Here is a 24,758-nt window from a genome sequence, read left to right on the forward strand (position 1 = left end):
TTCAAGCAATGAAGTCATTATAACCCAAATAAATTCTATGATGGAAGTGTGGGCACAGGCGGGGAGCGTGTCCGTCTGCCTGGGCAGAGATGGCGAAGGCTTCCCAAAGCTGGCAGTGGGCTGGCCATATTCAGAAATGAAATCTAGGAATAACGTGTTCATCAGAGGGAGCAATGCTATAAAGACAGGGAGAAGTTGGGGCACAATTAGTGGTCGAGTGCTGTAGCGTGCACTGTGAGCAGGGAAGCTTCTGCCCATGGCCCTGTCATGCTGGGACGACAAGGACCTTGAATGCCATGCAAGGGAATTTAGATTTTAAACCTGAGTCAACAGAAAGAACACTGAAGATGTTTTTAGCAGATCTGTTATGTTAGAAAGTTCACTCTGGGGTGTAGGGCATGGTGGCTCACGCGTGTAATCCCAGCACTTTGGGAGGCCGAGGTAGGTGGATCACCTGAGGTCAGGAGTTCAAGACCAGCCTGGCCAACATGGCGAAACCCTGTCTCTGCTAAGAAATACAAAATTAGTTGGGCGTGGTGGCCAGTGCCTGTAATCCCAGCTACTCAGGAGGCTGAGGCAAGAGAATTGCTTGAACCCGGAGGTGGAGGTTGCAGTGAGCCAAGATTGCGCCACTGCATTCCAGCCTGGGTGATGAGAGTGAGATTCCATCTTTAAAAAAGAAAAAGAAAAAGAAAAAAGATCACACTGGATGTAAGAGGTGTGGATGGGATGGGAGGAGGAGTCCATGAGATTCAAAGAGAAACATCTAGAGAGAAGCTGACACAATCAATAGGCCAGGCCACTGACGATGCAGGCCTGAGCTGGGGCAGTGGCTTTGGGCATAAACGGGAGGAATGTTTAGGGCTGAAAGACTGAAGCCAGGCGCGGTGGCTCGCACCTGTAATCCCAGCACTTTGGGAGGCCGAGGTGGGTGGATCACTTGAGCTCAGAGTTCAAGGCTAGCCTGGGCAACATGGTGGAACCCTATCTCTACAAAAAATACAAAAATTAGCCAGGCATGGTGAAACGCACCTGTAGTTCCAGTTATCTGGGAGGCTGAGGTTGGAGAATTACTTGAGCCCTGGAGATGGAGGTTACAGTGAGTTAAGATACTACAGCTACATTCCAGCCTGGGCAATACAGCCAGACCTTGTCTTAAAAAAAATAAAAATAAAATAAATAAAAAAAAAAGACTAACTGGGTGGAGAGAGGAAAGACTCAAAGATGAATCCAGGTTTCTCTGGCTTCACTGATGGGATACACGGTTGCAGCAATCACCCGTAGGACATCTAAATATTAACAGAGCTGTTTAGGGCTGAATTGCTGAGTTCAACTGTGTGCTCCTTAGGTCTGGACTGAAGACAGAGTAGTCCAAGAGAAGGTCAAGGACAGAGTCACGGGGTGCCCCACGTTATAAGGGTATCATAAGAGGTTATTTTATAGAATCGATTCCAGGTCCCACCTGAGATGCTTTAGAAAGCCTGGGTGAAGCATAAGAATCCATGGTTTTTGTTTTTGTTTATGTTTTTATTTATTTATTTGAGACAGTCTCATTCTGTCACCCAGACTGAGTGCAGTGGCGCCACCTCGACTCACTGCAACCTCTGACTCCTGGGCTCAGGTGATCCTCCCATCTCAGCCTTTTTGAGTAGTTGGGAACACAGGTACAGGCCACCACACTCAGCTAATTTTTCTATTTTTAGTAGAGACAAGGTTTTATCATGTTGCCCAGGCTGTTGTCAAACTCCTGGGCTCAAACGATCCGCCCGCCTCCGCCTCCCAAAGTGCCGGGATTACAGGCATGATCCACTGTACCTGGCTGGGAATCCATGTTTAAAAAAAATCTCTTCAGGGGCTCTGAGCAGCAACTCGAGCTGGGAGTCACAGGTCAGTCCCACCCTCTTCCATGACAGAGCTGGACCTGATTTCCTGCAGGGTGGAGAGACTTTCCGAAGGTCACAGAGCTCCCTAGAAGCTGCGTGAAGCTCAGACTTCTAGGCCACTGTTGTTTCTTCTCTGTGGGGTTCACTTCTCCACCAGATTCCTTGGTCCTACTTAGATTTAAAGCCACTGGCGAGCTTGTGTTTGTAACATGTGATCAGTTCTAACAGCAAATTTGGCTGAGCAGTGGATTTGGTAGACTGAAAGAGATGTCCCTCACAAGCTCATGACACTGGCTTCTTAACAATTCTATGTTCTACAGTGCTGTTAGTAAAGAGGAAATGATTGTGTTCTCAGTGGCTCACTCCTTATCATTCTGCCCAGCAGCTTTTGGCAGAATCTGGTCTTTGAACTAACATCTTAGTATATAATCTGGACCACAGAATAGAAAAATGCCCCTACTTTTGTAAGAGATGCTGAGTGGGAGAAAAATTGGCTGAGAATCTACAAGTCTTCTTTGAGAATTTATGGTTGAATTTAAATGATGCAGAAATAAAGGACAAGATCACTGTGTTTAGGAAAATGGAATCTCATTGGTTCTGGGAGACAATTAGTGGACACCAAGATTCTCTCCAATTCTTTCCCTGGGAGTACACATCCCCTTGGAATTAGTCACACCCATGTGACTTGCTTCAGCTAACAAAATGTTAACATAACAATGGGTATCGCTTTAAAAATTTTTTTTTTAGCTTTTTTGATTGTTAACTTTATCAATCTTATTAACTGAACAATGGATATCACTTCTACTTGTATTAAATATGTATAAAACTTCTCCATTTTCCATGAACTCTGAAGCCTTGTGTTGATCTCACACAGTGGTAGAACTTTTGTCAACCTGAGCCACCTGGACTGACTATGATGATAGAGCCCCTCCTCTGACTAGTGTGGGAAATGTAGTGTGAATATGAAAAATAATCTGGCTGGGTGTGGTGGGTCACACCTGTAATCCCAGCGCTTTGGGAGGCCAAGTGAGGAGGATTGCTTGAGTCCAGGATTTCGAGGCCAGCCTTGGTAACATAGCAAGCCCCATCTCCAAAATACATATATAATTTAAAAAATTAGCTGGGTGTGGTGGTGCACACATGTAGTCCTAGCTACTTGGGAGGCTGAGGTGGGAGGATGGCTTGACCCCAGGAGGTGGAGGCTGTGATGGGCCAAGATTGCACCACTACACGACAGCCTGAGCGACAGAGTGAGACCCCTTCTTGAAAACAAAATTAAACAAAAAACAACCCCCAACTGTTGTTCTAAGTCACTGAGATTTGCTGATTTGTTTGCTGCAGCATATTTTAGCTTAATCTGACTAATGCATTGGTCAGTAAGAAATACGCATAAGAAACATAATACAAACACTGAAATATCATAAAAGGGGAAGGTCTCCGGGGGCTAGAGTCATCAGAGAAGGCAATCCTGGTCCACTGGAATAATGGGACATAGACTGGATGGAGTTCAGTAGAGAAAAATTCAGAGTTATGCACATGGAGTTGAAAACTGAACATGTTCAAAGGCAAGGTGCCAACTACTCAAAGGCAGTTGGCTGGAAAATTAAAGTATAGCTTTAGTGGACAGTCAGTTGACCGGGAAGAATTGTCACAATCCTGCAGTTCTGTTGATTGAAAAAAATGCCAGCAGAGAACTGTAGCAAATGAAAAGCATGTCTGTATCATGAGGTAATTGTTACATTGCTCTCTGTACTGTCCAGAGCTGTAACAGAGCTGGGGCTGGCTCCTGGCTGCACAGTTCAACGGGAATTGAGAGAATGTGGAGAGTTCAGAACTAAAGCAGAATAGTCATTCTGTGACTAGCAAACAAGAGCTGAAGGACCTAGGATTATTTGGCTTAGAGAGGAGATGCATCAGAGGTGAATTAAGAAGTGCCAGAATTGGACTTAAATTTCAGAAGAGCCATTGCGGTGGAGGATGATGACTGTTTTTTCCCTCTGTTGCCAAGGACACAAAAAGAATGGGCTCATTAAAGTTAAACAAAAGGAAGAATTTCCTGAGCCTAGGGTTGTTTGACACCAGACAGGGTTGGAGATTTTTCTCTGGAGGACTTTGCAAAGATCAGTGTTCTTTTGAATGCAGTAGATTGTCTGGCTCCTTCCTGAAGTGAAGGGAGGGAAGGCTGGCAGTCTCCTTTTTGCCAGGACCAGGATGGCAGTGGATGATGCTCACTGTGGGACACACTCAATGGCATGCTAAACTAACATTTTGCACAACTGCCAGCATCCTATGGGCAGCTGTGTTCCTTTCCTTCTTCTCAAGAAGACATATTAGGAAACAAGAGCTACTTGTTGGTGACCAGGATAACCTCAACTCCTCTTTTAAGAAAGGTAAATGATTTGTAAATGTCAGTCTTTTAACTATTGTTTGTAAAAATAACTTGTGATCCAATCATTCAACCTTTTTTTTTTTTTTTGAGGTGGAATCTCACTCTGTTGCCCAGGCTGGAGTGCAGCAATGCGATCTCGGTGCACTGCAAACTCTGCTTCCTTGGGTTCAAGCAATTCTCCTGCCTCTGCTTCCTGAGTAGCTGGGACTACAGATATGCACCACCATGCCCAGCTATGATTTGCATTTGTAGTAGAGACAGGGTTTCACCATGTTGCCCAGGCTGGCCTTGACCTCCTGACCTCAAGTGATCCTCCTGCCTTGGCCTCCCAAAATGCTGGGATTACAGGCGTGAGCCACCACATCTGGCCCCGTTCAACATTTCTTTAACAAATAATTCTTGGGTGAGGGTTGTGTGTGTGTGTTGGGGGCTGTGTAAGGCTGAACCAATTACAAGTGATAAATGCTATTTATTATATGGGAAATGTGGCATGCCAGGAGACCCTGGAGATGGAGAAGGGCTGACAAGCCTGTACCTAGAAGGCATGTGCAAGCTGAGATGCACAGGACGAGTGGGAGAAAGTTGGCCAACAGGAGACAGAGTGGGAAGGCAGGTGGAGCTTGTGTGTGTGAGGCTTGGAGGCTGGAGGCATATGGAAAAACCAAGAAATGGTCTCTGAATATAGCATCAGGGCAGAGTTGGAGTGGGTGACAGTGGGAGCCAGGACTGCTATATGGGAGGCAGAACACCTGGGGTTGCCTGGGTCATGTTAGGCTTGGATTTCAGCCCAGGAGCACAGTGGGACCGTGGAAGTGTTCATGCAGGAGAAGGACCCTCTCAGGTTTATGCTTCAGAAAGATCATGCTGGCTGCATGTGGAAAATTGATTAGAAAGGCTTTGAAATTAATCTGGCCTAGGTTTAAATCTATGGTCCATGTTACTAGTTTTAAGATTTTCAAAAAATTACTTAATCTCACAGAATCTCAGATTCCTGATCTATAAAATAGAGATAATTATTAGTATGTCTTATCTGGCAGGGTAGCTATGAGAATAAGCATAAATATTGGATGTAAAGGGCCTGCAGAGTGTCTGATCCTCAGGTGTGGGTGCTCAACAAACACTGGCTCCCTTCTCTGCGAATTTATAGTAAATTCGCAAGTGAGAAATGCACTTGCCACAGTACGGAATCAAATACTTTGTTTTTTCAATCGCAAATGATGATTACATGGGTAGTTTCTACGGTCCTCTTAAAACTATAGAGACTAGACTAGATTTTCCTTCAGTCCTTTAATCATCTTTGTGGTTTTTTTGCAGAACCCTCTCCAATTTTTCAAAATTCCACTTCAATTGTGGAGACCACAGCTAGATTAGTCACTGTAGAGAACTCATTATAATTAGCTCAACACTGTGCAGTCGCTTGGGCGGCTGAGTCGGCCATGAAAACCCAGTCGGCCAGTCCCCATCGACACATAGGTTATGTTCCAGGAGTTCATTAGTGAGTTGGTTTTTTGGAACGCAGAAAGCCTTTCCCCATAGAAACAGAGTTATAGACGGTGGCTTGTTTCCCAGGCCAGTGCACAAAAATCTGTTTAATGCACATGCAGCTGAACAAGGGCCTGGCAATAACAGCGCCTCAAGTCTTTAACTTGCCTGATCCCCAGTGGAGCCCCCCTCTCATGGAGCCCTAAAAACCTCTGAGCCTAAAGCATCCAACCCCAAGCCCTCTGAGGGAGGTGAGAATTGGGCTGAAAATTTTAGAGGCAGAATCATTTGCAGCATGATTATGAAAAACACCTCTTTGGAGGCCTTAACCTGCAATTGTGCTTATTATTATATAAGAAAGCAATCAAGTTACCCTATGAGAAATACACCGACAATTTACTGGAAATTGTACCTAAATCTACCTAAATTATCTTTAATTTTCACAATACTCCTGTAAGAAAAACACTCTTTTTCTCAGTATTCCCATTTTGCCTGTGTCTTAAGGAGACTGTGGCCCAAGGTCAGGCAGATAGAAGGTAGCAGAACTGATGTGGGAGATCTGGCTGTGCGGCAAAGCTGAGACCTTTTCACTGCACAACACTGCCTCCCAGTGGACTGTGCTTAACACTGAACCTCGCGTGGCTGAACCAACCACGTACACTCTGAGGGTGCAGTTAACAAGTTCTTCATTCATACATCCAACAAAGAATCTTTGAGTGCTTCCAATGAGCGAGGCCTTGGGGAACATAAAATCAAATTAGACTGGTGTTCTCACAGAGTGGTTGGGAAAAGGAATAAGTAAATCAACGATTGAAATCTGAGATGAGAATGTGATCAAATTTTAAAAGGGAAAAGGAAAAGATCTGAGGAAGGAGAATCGCGTGAACCCGGGAGGTGGAGGTTGCAGTGAGCCGAGGTCGCACCTCTGCCCTCCAGCCTGGGCGACCGTGCGAGACTCCGCCTCAAAAACAAAAAAAAGAAAAAAAGATAACATAGAAACGCAGCAGAGAGAGATGTCTTGGTCAGATGAGGGTGGTGGTGGACCAGAAAGTCCTTACGCTCTCTCAGTTTTCGCCTCGTGTCCTCAGACCGTATCATCCACCGTCTGCCACACCTACGGATGCAGTTATTGGTTGAGTTGAACCCTTCACATCTCCATCATTTTAGCTTCTAGCTCGGTGTCTCTCTGGAACCACTTCTGCCTTTGTTCCTGGTGCTTTTAATATCCACGCTGAGGACTGCTTCAGTACCTCAGCACCTGTAACGCCCCTTGTCACTCCCCACCTCAGTCACTTACCTCCGTGGTCATTGTCTAGATCTGGTCACTCCTCTACAATCTCAGTTTATCACCCACCCACGGCACACTAAAGTGAGAGCTGCAGGAGGCCGCTAAATGCCCAGGCAGGTGGGGCGATCCTTGCTGAAACCCCACTTTCCAGCCAAAAACAGCCTGAAGGCTGAAAGACTGGACTGCTGGTCCCAGATGAAACCTGCGACCCAGACTGAGCACTTCTGTTCCCGTTTGCCCTCCCTGTCCTGATTATTTCTAAATAATGCCTTTTAATCGACCAAGCGTTGCCTTTTTCAATACTACCTATGGCCTGCTCTTCCCCTATTCTAAGCCCATAAAAAGCCCAGGACCCAGCCACGTGCAGAGGAGAAAACCACCCGACTCTGGGGGTGAAGACCACCCCCCCAGGAGTCCCGTCTTCGCCAAGAGCTGTTCCCTTGCTCAATAAAATTCTTCTCTGCCCTCCTCACCCTTCAATGTCCAGCGTGTCCTCATTCTTCTCAGGCGTGGTACAAGAGCTTGGGAACTGCTGAACGCAGGTACAAACTATAACACAGGAGAGCTGGGGCACACCAGAGGGGCTGAGCAGGGCCTGGGTGGGGCGTCACTGGCCAGAGGTCCTCGGCTTGCAAAGTTACCTAGAAGAAAAATCCTGCATCAAAAGTTCCAGTTGCTGTCGAGCACGGTGGCTCACGCCTGTAACCCCAGAACTTTGGGAGGCTGAGATGGGTGGATCACGAGGTCAGGAGTTTGAGACCAGCCTGGCCAACATGGTGAAACCCCATCTGTATTAAAAATAATGAAAATTCGCCAGGCGTGGTAGCGAGGGCTTGTAATCACAGCTACTCGGGAGGCTGAGGCAGGATAATTGCTTGAACCTGGGAGGCAGAGGTTACAGTGAGCTGAGATGGCACCACTGCACTCCAACCTGGGTGGCAGAGCAAGACTCCATCTGGGGAAAAAAAGTTCCAGTTACTAGTATCCTCTGCATTTATGTTGCCAATCCTTTTAATTCTAGCCATTCTGGTGAGATGTAACTCTAATAACATTGAAATGTTGGTGTGCATGTCTCCGATAAGGAAATAAAGTACTTTTATATATATTTATTGGACATTGGGATATCATCTTTGTGAAGTGCCTTGTCCATTTGCTCTGGGGTTGCCTGTCTTTACTGATTGATATGAATTCTTTATGTGATAAATGTATTGCAAATAATTTCTTCTGTCACTTGCCCTCTTATTCTCTTGTTATTTTGATGAAAAGAAGTTCGAAATTTTAGTGAAATCCAATTTATCAATCTTTTCCTCTATGGTTAACATTGTTAAAATCTCACATTTATTTGAGAAATATATTTTAAAATATGTTTTAAGAAAATATATTTAAATATAAATTTGTATGTTACAATGTTATATATTTTATATAAATAGATTACATTTTAAAGTATATATCTAGATATATTTAAGAAATCTTTTCCTACCTTGAGGTTATGAGGATAGTCTACATTATCTTCTAGGTTTATTTTGTAGACATTCACATTTGTATCTATAAATATTCTGGAATTTATTTTTCTCTTTGACGTGAGGTGCTAATCATTTGTTAATTCTTTTTGTATTTGAAATTTGCTCCAGGTCTATTTATTAGAGATCATCCTTTTCCCATTTCTCTGTGTGTCACCTTTGTCATAAATCAGGAGTCCTTCATCATCTGTTTCTGTGCTCGATTTTATAAATGTATGGTTCTAAGAATTTGTCAGTTTCATCCAAATTTTCAAATGCATTGGCATAAAATTGTCCATCATATCCTTCTCTTGCGTTTTCAATGTCTGAAAGATCTGTAGTGATGTTCCCTTTCTCATTCTTAACACTGGTAATCTGTGTCTCCTCTTTCTTTCAAAAATTATTCTCACTAGGGAGGTTCAGGTATTTTCAGAGAACCGGTTTTTGGCTTTTTCCATACTTTTACTTTATGTTTTTGTATTTTTATGTTGTAAACACAGAAAGTTTAGCATGTGCTTATGTGCGTGTATCTATCTTTACCTAATAATGTAGCATCAAATTATATAGAGAAAAAAAGCTTGTCTATCCAGTCTGACAATCTTTGCCTTTAATTATAGCATTTTGCCCACATACATTTCATTAATTAGTGATATTTGGGGGCATAAATATACCTTCTTATTAAATGCACTCTTTTTTTAAATTGCATTTTAGGTTTTGGGGTACATGTGAAGAACATGCAAGATTGTTGCATAGATGCATACGTGGCAGTGTGATTTGCTGCCTTCCTCCCCTTCACCTATATGTGGCATTTCTCCCTATGCTCTCTCTCCATAACTCCCCACCCCCCACTGTCCCTCCCCTATTTCCCCCCAACAGACCCCAGTGTATAGTGCTCCCCTCCCTGTGTCCATGTGTTCTCATTGTTCAACACCCGCCTATGAGTGAAAACATGTGGTGTTTGATTTTGTGTTCTTGTGTCAGTTTGCTGAGAATGATGGTTTCCAGGTTCATCCATGTCCCTACAAAGGACGCAAACTCATCGTTCTTGATGGCTGCATAATATTCCATGGTGTATATGTGCCACATTTTCCCTGTCCAGTCTATCATCGATGGGCATTTGGGTTGGTTCCAGGTCTTTGCCATTGTAAACTGACGCACTCTCTTTTTGCTAACTGCTCCATGTTATATTCCTTTCTTGCCCTTTTTCAGATTGATAAGATTTTTTACTCTTTCATTTCCCCCTCCATTAGCTTGGAAATTGTTTGCGTTTTAATTATACTTTTGGTGGTAGCCTAGGCCTCTAGGTAATTACCCTGAGTATAGCTTGCCTTTTTGACATTACAAAGTCTAATAAGAATTGATGTCTGCCTCTTTCCAGGGAATGCAAAAACCTTAGAATATTTCTATTTATTCTTCATCTAACTTTTATGCCATTGTTGTCAGGTATTTTCTCTCTGTATTTTAAATACCAGTGTTACTATTATTGTTTTATATCATAACTGTTCACTTAGGTGTACCCACGTAGCTACTGTCTTCATGGCACTTCATCCTTTTCTGCATCTCCAACCTTTCATTTTCTTTGAAGTTTTTTCCTAGTTGCCCAAAAACAACCTTCAGGATTTCTAGTAACAAAAGTTTCTAGTTTGACTTGTTTAAAAATGCCTTTGTGTCACCTTTATTCTTGAAGAATATTTTTGCTGGATATAAAATTCTAGGTTGAAATGGTTGTTTGTTCATTGGTGTTTTAAATATCTTAAAGATGTTATTCCAGTATATTTTGACTTCCATGATTTCTGCTGAGACATTTACATGAAATCTAGAAATTAACTTGGGATTAATTGATAATTTTATAGCTTTTACATTCAGAACCATGATGCGTCTCCCCATATATGCACATTTTTAAACAATCCTATTCACATTTTAATGTTCTCATAACTTTTATAATTTATTTGTATAGTTCCTGCACATTTTTTTAGTTTATGTTTCTATTTTTATTGTTTACAATTATGAATGGGATCTTTTCTCCACTTTAAGAGTTTAATAGAGGTTTAAAGGAAAGTTACTAATGTTTACATCTTAATTTTATAAGTAGTGATTTTATTAGTTTATCTTTTCTTCTTGATCATAAAAGCATTTAAGGCCAGAAGTTCACCTGTAAGCATAGCTTTATGGAATTTTATTTTTAGGATAGGAAACTCATTTTACAAATGTGAGTTTTCATTAGTGTTTGATCTGGTTTGGATTCGTGTCCCTGCCCAAGTCTCATGTCAGATTGTAATCCCCAATGTTGGAGGATTGGATCATGGGGGCAGACTTCTCCTTTGCTGTTCTCATGATAGTGGGTGAGTTCTTGCAAGGTCTGGTTGTTTAAAAGAAGTGTGTAGCACATCCCCGTTCACTCTAATCCTCCTTCTTGAGCCATGTAAGACGTTCCTGCTTCCCCTTAGCCTTCTGCCATGATTGTAAGTTTCCTAAGGCCTCCCCAGCCATGTTTCCTGTACAGCCTATGGAACTATGAGTCAAATAAACTTTTTTTTTTTACAAATTACCCAGTTTCTGTATAGCAATGTGAGAATGAAAACAGGCTGAAACAGTGTTGTTGTAAATTAAATGTGTTTTATGCATTTTTAATTTTATTCTCTTTGATCAGATAATGTGGCCTTTTCAATTACTAGTGTTTTGATTTATTTCTTTTAGATTTTCTTTGCTCTAATAACTGATTGGTTTTCAAAAAGTTGTTCTTTGGACATATGTATAGAAAGTATATGGCTCAAATTTCCTTGATTTTCCTTATTTTTTTCTAGTTGAATGGGTACAGAGCTTGTAAAGGGACTTATTATGTTATGTGTCAGTTGCATTTCTACAAATCCTTTTTTTTTGTCTCCAAAGTTATTGCTTTATGTATCTTTGGTACCATATTATTTGATGAATAAATGCTTAATACTATTGTGAATTCTCTATTGATTGTATCTATTAGAAATATATATAATTTTTATCCTGTTGTATAAATTGTTGGAAAAGTAAACAAAATAATAAAAACACTTGGGGCTGGGTGTGGTGGCGGCTCATGCCTGTAATGGCAGCACTTTGGGAGGCTGAGGTGGACAGAACGCTTGAGCCCAGGAGTTCAAGACCAGCCTGGGGAATGTGGTGAAGCCTCATATCTCCAAAAAACACAAAAATTATCCAGGCGTGGTCATGCACACCTGTAGTTTCAGCTGTTTGGGACACTGAGGTGGGAGGATCACTTGAGCCCAGGAGGTCAAGTCTGCCATGGGCCATGATTTTGCCACTGCACTCCAGCCTGAGTTACAGAGTGAGACAGTCTCAAAAAATTAAAAAAATATATATTTTCTAATTCTTTTACTTTTTTTTCATTTTGTGCAAGCTGTGTTCTCTTGTACACAGAAAGTCACTGAATGTTGTTTTTAAAATATATTTTTATTAAAATAATATACAACCAGAAAAGTACAGAAATAAGTGTATAGTTTAATGATTTTTTTTACAAAGTGAACAAAGCTATGAGCCAGTGTTCAGATCAAGACTATCCCAGAAACTCTTCTCTTACCTCCTTCCAGTCACTAGCCTTTGGGCTAGCCACTTGTAAGAGCACAGATTAATTTTAAATGATTTTGAATTTTAGATGAATGGATTCATTCATGTACCTTCGTGTCTATGTTCTTTTGTGCAACATTATTCTTGGGAGATTTAGTTACATAGGTGGATGTAGTTGTAGTTTGCTCACTCTTTTGCTGAATAATATTCTATTTATTGTTGATGCTCTTTTGGGTATTGTCTAATTTAGGGCTATCTCAAGTGGTGCTGCCATAAACACTCGTTGTGTGCATTTTGGCTAGCTTATATATGCATTTTTGTTTGGAATATACCTTGGAGTGGAATTGCTAGGTCACAGAACATGCATATCTTTAGTTTTAGAAGACACCGTTAAATGACTTTACAAAGTGGTTGTACCAATTCGCATTCCCACAAATCTTGCCTTTTAATAAGAGTTTTAAGTTGTCATAATTGTTTTGACCACTGTCATGTGATTTTGTGGTTTTTAAAATTCAGTTCTCTTTTCAGTATAAACAGAACTTTGTTTTTGCTTATCTTTCACAATAATTCAGAGGGTAAAAAATCTGGTTTTAGTTTTACTAATGGTTACTATAAAGTAATTTGCAACCATTTTCATGAGTCCATTTAATTATCAAAATCACAGCAAAAACAATTACTTTAACTCAGTTTTCATGAAAGGAAAAGATTGCAGTACTTTTACTTTTGCTCCCTTCCCTGATTCCTGTCTTCATAAAATTAATGTTGTATTATAAATCCGTCACTCAAAATTTAGCCTATCAGAGAGGAGTAACATGTAGGTGTTGATACTGACTCATATTAAGTTGATTAAATGGAATGATGCCACTGACTTTAAATGCTCTTGTAAGAAAGCTAAATGAAATATTGGTTGTGATTACTATGAGGATCTTGTTCATTGCATTACCAAGTCCTCCCAGTAAGACAACGTTCTCAGATCTCAGAATTAGAAATCACGCTTTTCATGAGCATGTGGTTTGTTTTTACCTTTTGAGCCTGGATCATTTCCCCTTTTATCACATTAACTCCTAGGAAATTTACAATATATTTTTTCTATGTTGTTAATATTTTTGAAAACAGTCTTAAACCCTTTTGGAAAATGAGATAAAGTATGAATCTACATAACAAGGCAAAAATGTCTTCTGTACCAATGGAGGTTATCTTCTGGGAGAAAAGTGAGATAGATTAGCAAGTAAATAGTGAAAATAATTTTTACTGTTATTCATCTGTGTTATTTGAATCATTTTAGTATAAATCTGTGCATTATTATAATTTTAAAAACAAATTAAGTGTATATTTAAGAGCAATAAAATAAAGAAGAGCATATTTAGGAGGCAAGATCGATTTTCCTAAGACAGACCTATAAGACCTGGAAACCATAAAGAAATGATTGACAGATCTGACTCACAAATTTAAAATCTTTCCCTCAGCAAAAGAAAAGTGTACAAAACATTTTTTGTACAAAAACAAAGTATAAAAACCAGCAACAGACTGGGAGACATTATTTATTACAAATATAGACAAAAATAAATAACTCTAAAATATAACTAGCTTTAACAAATGAATAAGAAAAACACAGTAAAATGAGCAAGGGATGTAAATGAACAATTCACTAAGAAGAAATTCAAGAGACTTTGTATTAGTTCAGTTTGCTGTAACAAATTACCGTCGACTGGGAGGCTTAAACAACATTTATTTCTCACAGTTCTAGAGACTGGGAAGTCCAAGATTGAGGAGTCAACAAATCTGGTGTCTGCTGCAGGTCCACTTCTTGGTTTGCAGATGGCACCTTCTCATTACACGCTTACATGATGTCGAGGAGAGAGAGAAAAAGCAAGCTTGTTTGTGTCTTTTTATACGGGCACTAATCCCATTCATAAGGGCTCCACCCTCATTACCTAATTATCTTCCAAAGAACCCTACCTCCAAATACCATCACATTGGGGTTTAGGATTTCAGTCTATGAGTTGGTGGTGGGGGCAGGAGGTCAGAGGAACACAAAATTTAGTTCGTAACAGACCTATAAACTATTACTTAAGCTAGTAATTTGATAATTGCAAATGAAGAAGATGTAAATTTTTCATCTGTTGGCATACATTCAAAAGATACATAATGTCTAACTGATGTAGGTGAAGAGAAAGGGGCAAGTATTGGTTATTAAAATAATACAGCAATTTGGAAAGATAACTGCATACTGTATGAACCAGCAGTCCTGTTTCTTGGGCTGTCTTCAAAATATATAAAAATATAAGAATGTATACATATATAGACACACATACACATTGTAGCATTATTTGTAAGAATACAAATAATGGAAATGATTTAAATGATGATTTTGGTGGAATATTCATTAATGGAAAACTAACATCTAATAAGAAAAAATTGTAGCTCTCTGTATACAGACCTGAAAAGATGTTCACAATTTATTATTAAGTGAAAAAAGCAAGTTGTAGATATGACCCAAGTTTCGGTAACAACCCCATCCCCTCGCCCCTGCCCCTACAAAAAAATATGCATATAGTATGGATGTGTCTATACAAGCAGAGAATAACTTTGGGAAGGACACAGAATGGGGGACAGTGGTTTACCATGTGAGGGGGATTGGAGGGGCAGAGTGAGAATGTTCTCTTTTCATTTCTTTATCATTCCGTATCCTTTGTCAAATGTGAGCATCTAGTCAGTTGTTACCTTCTTCCCTGTGTTTTTCAGTTACCCTCAACCATCACTGGCTTCACAATCATTAAAGTAAACAGGGGATTACTTTTTAGTGTTAGTAACCTCTTCCATTCTGGATCTGCTTACAAATCCGCAACTGTGAATGAAGTGGAGCACAAGTCCTTGGCCAGAAAGATGTTAGAGAGCTGTGGCCTTTTCTTAGAAAGAAGACAGATGTCTGCTCCTGACATTAAGGGCAAGGTTTAATGCTTGGGTGCAGTCTAGACCAATCATGGTCTATATGGTGGGACAGACTTCATTCTCCACTTCTTGCTGCAAATGATCAGATAGCTAAGAGGGATGGGTTGTTCTGGGAGTGAATGAAGAAAGTTTCTGAAAGACTTGGGAGGAAAGCATCATGTGTCTCGCCTAGACATTCATTGCACCCTCACATACACCTATTAATGAGAAACATGATATTGTGCAAGCAACTGGGCCCCACTTTAGCAGAAATTACATTTGGCTGTTCATTTTTTTTCCTAGCTCTCTTTCTCTAGGTCTTTCTATCCCTTTCTGTTTCTTGATTTTAAAAAAATCATAATCCTTTCTCTGATTACTAAGAGAAATTCCTATATAACCTATGTGATTCCATAGCAGGTAATTAAGTTCTGATTTCAAGATGGATTGTTGAATCAAATTCTGCACTCTAATGAAGGAAGTATTCTACAAGCTTCTGCTGATAGCAAATATACTAAAACTGTACTACAAAACACATTTCTCAGAAAACTAAACAAAGGCAATAGGAAGGAATAGGCAAAGTTCATTTCTTCTCCTTTCACCCCGCCCGCATTGCCCAGTTCTCAGTTCTCATAAGGCCATTGGAGAAAGGGCACAGTTCTTGAGATTTGGGCTCTGCTGATTTGGACATCTTTTTTATGGTTCCCTTCCCTCACTTTACCTGTTCTGTTACAGCTTGTGGTCACTTACGATATTAACCGTAATGTTGCCTATGGTCATTACAAGAGCATCACCAAATATGTAACTTATCCTTTCTGGAATGAGTTATAACAAGCTTCTAAAACACAACTGTCTTCTCAAAGGATTTAGTTTAGTGCAGGTGCAATCTTACCTGGTGAGATACTTTGGATATTTGTCCCCTCCAAATCTCATGTTGAAATTTGATCCCCAGTGTTGGAGGAGGGGCGTGGAGGGAGGCGTTTGGGTCCTGGGGGAACGATCCCTCATGAAAAGCTTGGCGCCCTTCTCATAGGATTGAGTGAGTTCTCACTCTTAGTTTCCAAAAGGGCTGGTTGTTAAAAAGAATGTGGCACCTCCTCATGTTTCTCTCTTGCCCCCTCTCTTGCCATGTGACATACCGGCTCCCCTTGCCTTCCGACAGGAGTAAAAGCTCCCAGAGACCCTCACCAGAAGCTGAGCAGGTACCAGCACCATGCTTCCTGTACAGCCTGCAGCAGCGTAAGCCAAATATACCACTTTTATCTAAAAATTACCCTGTCTCAGATATTCTCTTATGGCAACACAAAACAGACTAATACACCTGGGAAGATGAAAACACTGCATTTTAAGAGTTCTGGGTCTTTCTCCAAGGAACTGTTGGACTCCACTTGCTAAGCCTGTAGGGATAGTAACAGAGGCAATGAGGTAACATTGCTAAACATGGACCCCTAAATTCAGAACCTAACCTAACCAACCCTCATCAAGCAAGTTCCCTTCTTTTCTCTATGAGAAGGGAAGTGGGTTTGTCTAAGCAAAGATGGGGGTGGAATGGGTGGAGGCAGGAGAGAAAGAGACAAAGGGATGATGAGCGAATGGAATAAAATTTCTACGCCCTTGGAGCTGCCAGGTGTCCATGGAACGGAGCTATGTTTGCAGTGGTGGCCTGCAGTTCGCCCCCGTGGTCTGTGATTTTCCCTCTTCCACTCTCTCCCCCTTGGCCTGGTCATCCCAGTCTTTTTCCCTCCAGATTCACAGCTGGAGAGAAGGGCTTGCTCATGAAATATTGTGGCAGAGTTTCACTGTTACAAGAAAGTACACATTTATTTTCCATCTGAGCCTTTCTGGATATTTTTCAGGAAATTCATGAAAGAAAGGAAAAAAGAAAAGAGAATGTAAAAGAACAAGTGCTTGGGTCTTAGTTTCTTTCTTTACTTTTTTTTAATACATCCTTTTTATTGTTAAGTCATAAAGAGGTATCAAAATTGAAAGCAAAAATTACAGGGTAAGACTTAACGAAACTACTAAGAGCATCAAAGGAAGTGAAAATGGGAGTAGGCGCAGGGCAATATGAATTAATGAACATGGGAAGGACAAGGATGGGGAGAACAGTGAGCATGTGCTGAAGATACTAGGGGAGAGGATCTGGTGAAAAATTTGATCTTAGACAAGTGCATAGGTAAAGAAATAATGGGATAAGATTTCTAAACCCCACTGTGTGCCTACGTGTCATGCACGCCTTAGGCACTGTCTCTGTCATCCTCTCCTTCCTCAGCCTCTTTTTCACCATCCTTGGTCAACTCCTGCTGGTCATCCCCCCGATCTTCATTATCATCATCATCCAGTAGGTCGCCCTCAGCAGAGTCATCTGCACCCCCCTCAGACTCCATCTGCACATTAGTCTCATCTTTCTTCACGGAGCCGCTCCTCTGCTCCTCCTCTGACTTACCATTCTTCATCTCTACTGCTTGTTTGCTCTGTTCCTTTTCCATTTTTTCCAGGTTTTCCAGGAGACAATCCACTTTTTGTTTTATTTGGGTCAACTCCTTCTTAATGGAGTTGACCTGAAGGTCCTCTTCTTTCAACTTTCCAGACTTGGAAGATCCTCGCTGTCCACTGTTAGAATGGAAGCCACTTTTGCCTTTTTGTGAGGTGTTTCCTGATACACGCTGATGTTTTGAGGGCACTACAGCCCAAACAATAGGAGGAGGAGGGGGTACACGTGCTGGGTACTGTACATCTTATCATAATAATCCCGTTGAAAGTCATAGTTCAAGTCAAAAGAGGAGCTGAGTAGAGGGGATGGAGAAGGGTGTTCTGTTACCTGTACATCTCTGCTGCAGATCATTTCACACCTGCTTTTCCTTGGTTCACTTTTGGCTCTGCAGCCAGGTTAACATCTAAAACCTGACCAGCAATCATTCTGCCATCCTCTCCTGCTACAGCAGCCTGGGCATTTCTCTCATTAACATATGGAATGTAGGCAAAGCCCTTATGAACAGAACAGCCCACAGTTTTACCATACTTTAAAAAGACTGCCTCCACATCAGATTTCTTGACCACAAGAGTGCTGAGATTTCCAGTGAACACACGGGAGTTCATGGAGCAAGGATCTGTATTGTTGGCAACGTTGCTGGCCATTGTGTTTGATGACACAATTTCGCACAAAGCCAAAAATGTAGCTGAAGATCAAAAAAATCTCACAGGAGTGGGGAGGGAGAAGAAATTCATTTCTGAGTCTCCTAATCCTGGGTTCTACGTGGAGAAGCCGACTGCTGCTTGAGGTTGGCAATGCAGCCACAACCGCTCAGTCTTCGTCTCTTCACAAAATGGCCAGTTCGTAGTTTCTTAATTCCCCATAAAGAGATTTAATTAGTTGAGGCTTCCTCAATGGGTGAGTAGCTTGGATTTTGCCTGAGCTAATTACTTATTAACGTGTATGTGCCAAGATCTATGGGTGGGCATAATACCAGAGCACAGGAGATTCAAATTAACTATATTTTGTATTATTTTTCTATTCTCTTTAATAGCTAAAAGTTTAAATCAAATTCATGGATCCTTGAACAAAAAAGTAAATCAGCAAGGAAAATAAATACACTTCAAAAGTGCAAAATAAAAAGGAACATGCTGTTTGCTTACTTCATTTTATTAATTTGAGTTAGCCAACATTTCCTGAAAACCCACTGGGTACAGGATGTAACAGACATGTAGGAAAATAAGATACAGGAAGTATTTTTTTCTGACCGAAAATCCAACTAATTTAGTCTAAGGAAGATACCAACTAAAGACATATGACAACAGCTGAGAATACAAGTAATGAAAACATGACAATTTCCACTAAGGACACTAAGGACAGGTTAGTTTCAATCACCTGTGAGTGCGGAAGGGCAGGCTCACTGAGTGTGCCCTCTGACCTTGGGAAGCCTCTATGTTGCAATGCAGCATTCCACTTGGGGATGCTGTGGCATCTCTGGCAAAAATCAGGCCAACAGCTCACCTCCCATCTCTTAGTCACTGTAGGAGTAACCAAGCAGGTAAATGTGGTGACTTTGAAGGGTTGGTTCCTTACCAAAAATACCTGATATTTTATTTTATTTTTGAGACAGGGTCTCACTTTGTTGCCAGGCTGGAGTGCAGTGGCATGATCACAGCTCATGGTAGCCTTGACCTCCCAGGCTCAAGTTATCCTCCCACCTCAGCCTCTTGAGTAGCTGGGACTAAAGCGGTGTCCCACCATGCCTGGCTAATTTTTAAATTTTTTTTGTAGAGATGAGGTCTCCCTGTGTTGCCCAGGGTGATCTTGAACTCCTGGGCTCGAGCAATCCTCCAGCCTTGGCCTCCCAAAATACTGGGATTACAGGTGCGAGCCAACACACTTGCCGTGATTTTACTTAATTAGAGTTGGCCATTTGGGGATTCATGCCACATGATTTGTGACTGTGTTAGCTCAGGATTCTTTATCTCCTTTAAAGTTAGAAGAAGCAGGTGTGGCACATGGCTGTGAAGTCATCACAGGTAGCACTCAGGCCCGCCATTTGGCCAGTTTACCACTTTGTGGATTTCATTCAAAAGCAAGTCTCGGCTCTGGAACAAGCAATTGTCTGGTTTATTGCCTGACTTTCCGAGGGAGTGTACTCTGCTTTCTACAGCCTCCTTGTCTGTGCTTCCTGCTCACAGAAATCGAGAGCACTGTCCAAGAATCTGCTCAAGAACTCTGTGTTTCTGGCTGGGTGTGGGGCCTATAATCCCAGGACTTTGGGAGGTTGAGGTGGGCAGATCACTTGAGCTTACGAGTTCAAGACCATCCTGAGCAACAAAACGAAACCCTGTTTATCAAAAAAAAAAAAAAAAAAAAAATTAGCCAGACGGGGCAGTGTGTGCCTGTAGTCCCAGCTACTTGGGAGGCTGAGGTGAGCGATTTCCTTGAGCCCAGGGGGCAAGATTGCAGCACCACTGCCTGGGCAACAGAGACAGACAGAGAACTCTGTGTTTTGCATGAGTAACGCTGCTGCATGGCACCAAGCTCCCTCCTGACTTGTGGGGAGTATTGCTAGGCTCCTCGGGAAACTGTCGGGTTTACCCACCGTGCTTGTGAGTGGTATGCCTTCAAAGCCCACTTGGTGGCTCGGAACAATGCAACCCAGACCACCTGTGGGGAGGGACTATTTTGTCTTCAATCCATCATGGATCAATATTTTTAAAAATACAACAAAATAAACTACTAAAAAATGAAATAAAAAGTAATGGCATACAAATCACAAACCCAATTCTTTTTACTAGATTCAAGGGACAAAAACTTACTCTGTCCAATTGCCATAAAAGTTGTAATTGCTTATTCTGTTCTGTGCTTATCTCATTGCAGAATTTCTACAGTTCGTAGAATGGAGCAGGAACTGGTCCCCTGACTGCAGTTTAAGCACTGGCCTGAAAGATGATGGGCTGTGCATCAGTTTCAAAGTGGAAGCCCATCACCCAGATTGTTGGAGAGTCGAGGAGCAGATCCCCTTTTGTTGATTCCATGTTGTCATTTGTTCTGACTCAAGTCAGAGCTAGAAAATTTGCAATCAGCATTTGTCCCTGGAAGCCAGTTGCCATTCCTCTTTGCCTCCCGACTGAGATACAAGTTCCTCCTGCCCACTCCTATGGAACTATTTATGTATCCTCTTGTCTCTTTTGCCAAGCTTCGAGGTCTCACTCAATACTGCTCAATACATGTGGGAAGGAGGAATAAAGGAATACTAGTTACACGTGCTGGAAAATAAGCAGACACTTTACCCACTAGACTTACAAGCATTGCTGGGAATGTCCCAAGGAATTCTGGTTTCACCGTTGCCTTCCTAGGAGAAAGACCTGCTGAGAAAATAAGAGAGAGGAAAAGATAAATATACTTGTATAAGTCCATTTTCACACTGCTGATAAAGACCTTTCTGAGACTGGGTAATTTATAAACAAAAAGAGGTTTAATGAACTCACAGTTCCACATGGCTGGGGAGGCCTCACCATCATGGCAGAAGCCAAGGAGGAGCAAAGGCACATCTCACATGGCAGCAGGTAAGAGGTGTGTGCAGGGGAACTGTGCTTTATAAAACCATCAGATCTCATGAGACTTACCACAATGAGAATAGTATGGGGGGAACCTCCCCAGTGATTCGATTATCTCCCACTGGGGCCCTCCCACAACATGTGGGAATTATGGGAGCTACGATTCAAGATGAGATTTGGGTGGGGACTCAGCCAAACCATATCAATACTTTTTTCACTAGATCCGGCACAGTAAAGGCGTACAGGCCACACTCATGATGGAAAGAAACTTTGAGATAAGAAGGATCGGAGATGCCCTGCCATTGGGGAAAGGTTGCTGACTGGAGTCCCAGGCCTGGCTCTGAGCTTTGTCCTGGAGATCCTGTCTGCCTGCTTACCCTGTCCAATCATACTTTTATCATGGTGGATAATAATGCCTCCCTTCTTCACCTGTCCAAGTCATGCTTACCCAGGGCTTCTCTATTTACATGCCACTTTCCCAGAGTGGCCTGCCGTCCCCTTCATCTCGCTCTCTCATAAGCACTCTGCTTTTTCCTGCAATGGTACTTATAAGTTGTCATAATATTTTTACACATGGTCACTTGTCTTTCACTCCATGCTTTAAGCTTTGTGAGAGCAGGAATCGTGGCTGTCTTGTTCATTTCTATATATTCCATGCCTTGGCACAGTGTCTGAAATAAAGGCATTACATCGCTGCATTGGTGACAGCACTTGCCATCATCTTTTGTTTTGCCTTTTTCTTCTTCCAATTCTTGCTTGTAACTTTTGTGCTGAGTGAACTGGGTTTGACAGGGTGGGGTCAAAGTCACTTTAGTTTCGTTGTCTCTCCAAACCCAATCTATAAGCTACATTTTTTCCTTCCTGAGGCTATAATCTCAGGCAGGTTCTATAGGTCCTATATATATCCTTGCAAGGACAGTTGTAGGCCATAAAAAGTCACTTGCGATGGCAGGAACCGACTTATATTAGTAACTAAGTCATGGCCAGTGAAACGATCAAAACTCCTGGGTTGGGGCACAGGGTGTGGCAGTCTGCATGGGTCCGCCCTGCCAGGCAGTAGGAAGAAAGGATACCCTGTCTAGGGTTCTCTTTTCTCAGGTGCCCTGCCATGGGCATTCCCGAGCTGTAGGCCTTTGGAAGCATATCCAGCTGTTGGGAATTCATCAACCTGTGCGGCAGCTCTGCGTGAAACTCTGAACTCTGTCCTCAAAACTCATGCCTGCAGTGGTCCCCGAAAGGTCCCGGCTCAACTCCCAGTGAGGAGGAAGCAGTTCCTCCCCATCCCAATGAGGGAAGTGCTGGGCATGCCCCAGTACCCCAGCAAACCTCCCCACACTTTTCCCATCCAGGTCTTCTACAGGCCAGAGTTGGTGTTTGTCAGTGCTGGGAAAACACTCACAGTCTCTTGCCATGTGCTCGAAGGAGTCCGGCATCTGCTGTCCAAAGGGGACCAAGCCAGACAAAGATCCACCAATTGCCATCCTCTTGATCTTAGGTGCGTGAGAAAAATGCATGAAAGTGAGGCAGAGGGAACCCCTTGGTAACACCTGATTTTTGTTTTTTTTTTTACACTGAGGGCACCAATGGCTTTCTAAGAAACAGATCTGATGAACTTTTTCTAGGCTTTATACTTTTTCTTCTTTGCAACTTTTGGCACTGCCAACCATTCCTTCCCTGGAGCCCTCTTGCTTAGTTTCTGTGACTTCTATCATTTCTTCACTGCCCTCACCCCCATGTCTTCCCACTCTCCCATCAGGCCCCTCAAAGCCCTGTCTTCTACTAACTGCTTCTTATGTCAGCATCCCAAGTTGTGGGCTCAGTGTCTTTCACTCCATAAAGAATAATTTCTTTCATGCATTGACGGATTCACTCATTTGTTCATCATCTGAAGTCCGGAAGCAAATTTTTTGAATTCAAAACTCAGCTTCGAAGTAATTTCCTAAGGGGAGTCTTCTCTCGGCTCCAAAGTCCAGCTCAGTTTAGCCTTGGCCCAGCGGTCACTAATACTTGGCCATCATGCTGGGCCTCTTCGTGCATCTTCTTTTTTTTTTTGAGATGGAGTTTTGCTCTGTTGCCCAGGCTGGAGTGCAGTGGGACGATCTCAGGTCACTACAACCTCTGCTTCCTGGGGTTCAAGTGATTCTCCTGCCTCAGCCTCCTGAGTAGCTGGGATTACAGGTGCCCACCACCATGCCCAGCTAATTTTTTGTATTTTTAGTAGAGACGGGGTTTCGCCATGTTGGCCAGGCTGGTCTTGAACTCCTGACCTCGTGATCCACCCGCTTCAGCCTCCCAAAGTGCTGGGGTTACAGGCGTGAGTCAATGCACCCGGGCGTTGTGCATCTTCTAAGCAGCCTTCTCGTTTTTCCAGATTGTGTGTTGGATATAGTGAAGAACAGAGGCTCCTCCACAGACCTGCGCAAAACCTGGCTTTGCCACTTACTAAGTCACCTGACCCCTCTGAGATTCAGTTTCTAGAAAACAGTGTTAAGAGTGATCTCCAGCTATTCAAGGGATCCTTGTGGAGTTTGTAAATGATGGGGGTAAAGCACGTAAAATACCAACTGGGACTTACCCATTGATAAACATTAGCAATTTATACTGAATTTCATGTAATCTAAGAATTCATCTGTGTCTTAGTCTACTTTGTGAAGCTGTAACAGAATACCACAGGCGGGATAATTTATAATAATAGACAGAAATGTATTGGCTTATGGTTCTGGAGGCTGGAAAGTCCAAAATTGAAGGTCCAGCATCTGATGGGGGCATTCTTACTGTATAACTCCATGGCATAAGGGCAAAGAGAGGAAGAGAGAGGGAGGAAAAAGATAAAGAGAGAGAGAGATCTTTAACTTGTTATTTATTTATTCATTTATTTGGAGACAGGGTTCCACTCTGTCACCCAGGCTGGAGTTCAGTGGCACAACCATGGCTCGCTGAAGCCTCAACTTCCTGGGCTCAAGTGATCCTCCTGCCTTAGCCTCCTGAGTAGCTGGGACCACAAGTGCATGCCACCATGTCCGACTAATGTTTTTTATCTTCTTGTAGAGATGGGGTTTCACCATGTTGCCCAGGCTAGTCTTGAACTCTGGGCCTCAAGCAGTCCTCCCACCTTGGCCTCCAAAAGTGCTGGGATTACAGGCATGAGCCACCATGCCTGACCTAACTTGTCCTTTTGTCAGAAACCCACTCCCATATTAACATTAATCTATTTATATTGGCAGAGCCTTCATGGCCTAATTACATCTTAAAGGTCTCACCTCTTAATACATTTACAAAGGAAATGAAATTCCAACAGGAGTTTAGGAAAGGACAAACATTTAAACCCTAACAATCAGGTTAAAAAAAATCCTTTATGCTGTAGACCATGAAGAGAAGTTTGCTATTGAAAGACCCATTTTTATTTTAGAAATGCTGAAGTATGAAGAGAGCACATTTAGAATAAAGAAAATACAGTATCCTGTTGCGATGGATGGTCTGAATGTTTATTCATGACCCCAAATATATATGTTGAACTCCTACGCCTGCAAGGTGACAATGTTAGGAGGTGGGACCTTTGGGAGGTGAATAGGTCATGAAGGCTCTGCTCTCATGACTGGGATTAGTGTTTTTATAAAAGAGGTCCCAGAGAGCTGCCTTGTCCTTTCTGCTACATCCTTGCTGCCGAGGCAAGAAGGCACCATTCATAGCCAGGC

The 24,758-nt window shown here is 42.2% G+C and overlaps 1 pseudogene; it reads right to left on the bottom strand.

The window, feature by feature from the left end:
• Positions 1–17,028: 17,028 nt before the first annotated feature.
• LOC105724804 (heterogeneous nuclear ribonucleoproteins C1/C2-like) lies at positions 17,029–18,245 on the bottom strand (annotated as a pseudogene).
• Between the last annotated feature and the right edge of the window lie 6,513 nt (positions 18,246–24,758).

This window comes from Aotus nancymaae, unplaced genomic scaffold (assembly GCF_030222135.1).
Source record: "Aotus nancymaae isolate 86718 unplaced genomic scaffold, 86718_ANA_hifiasm-v0.15.2.pri h1tg000036l, whole genome shotgun sequence".
Classification (NCBI taxonomy): domain Eukaryota; kingdom Metazoa; phylum Chordata; class Mammalia; order Primates; family Aotidae; genus Aotus; species Aotus nancymaae.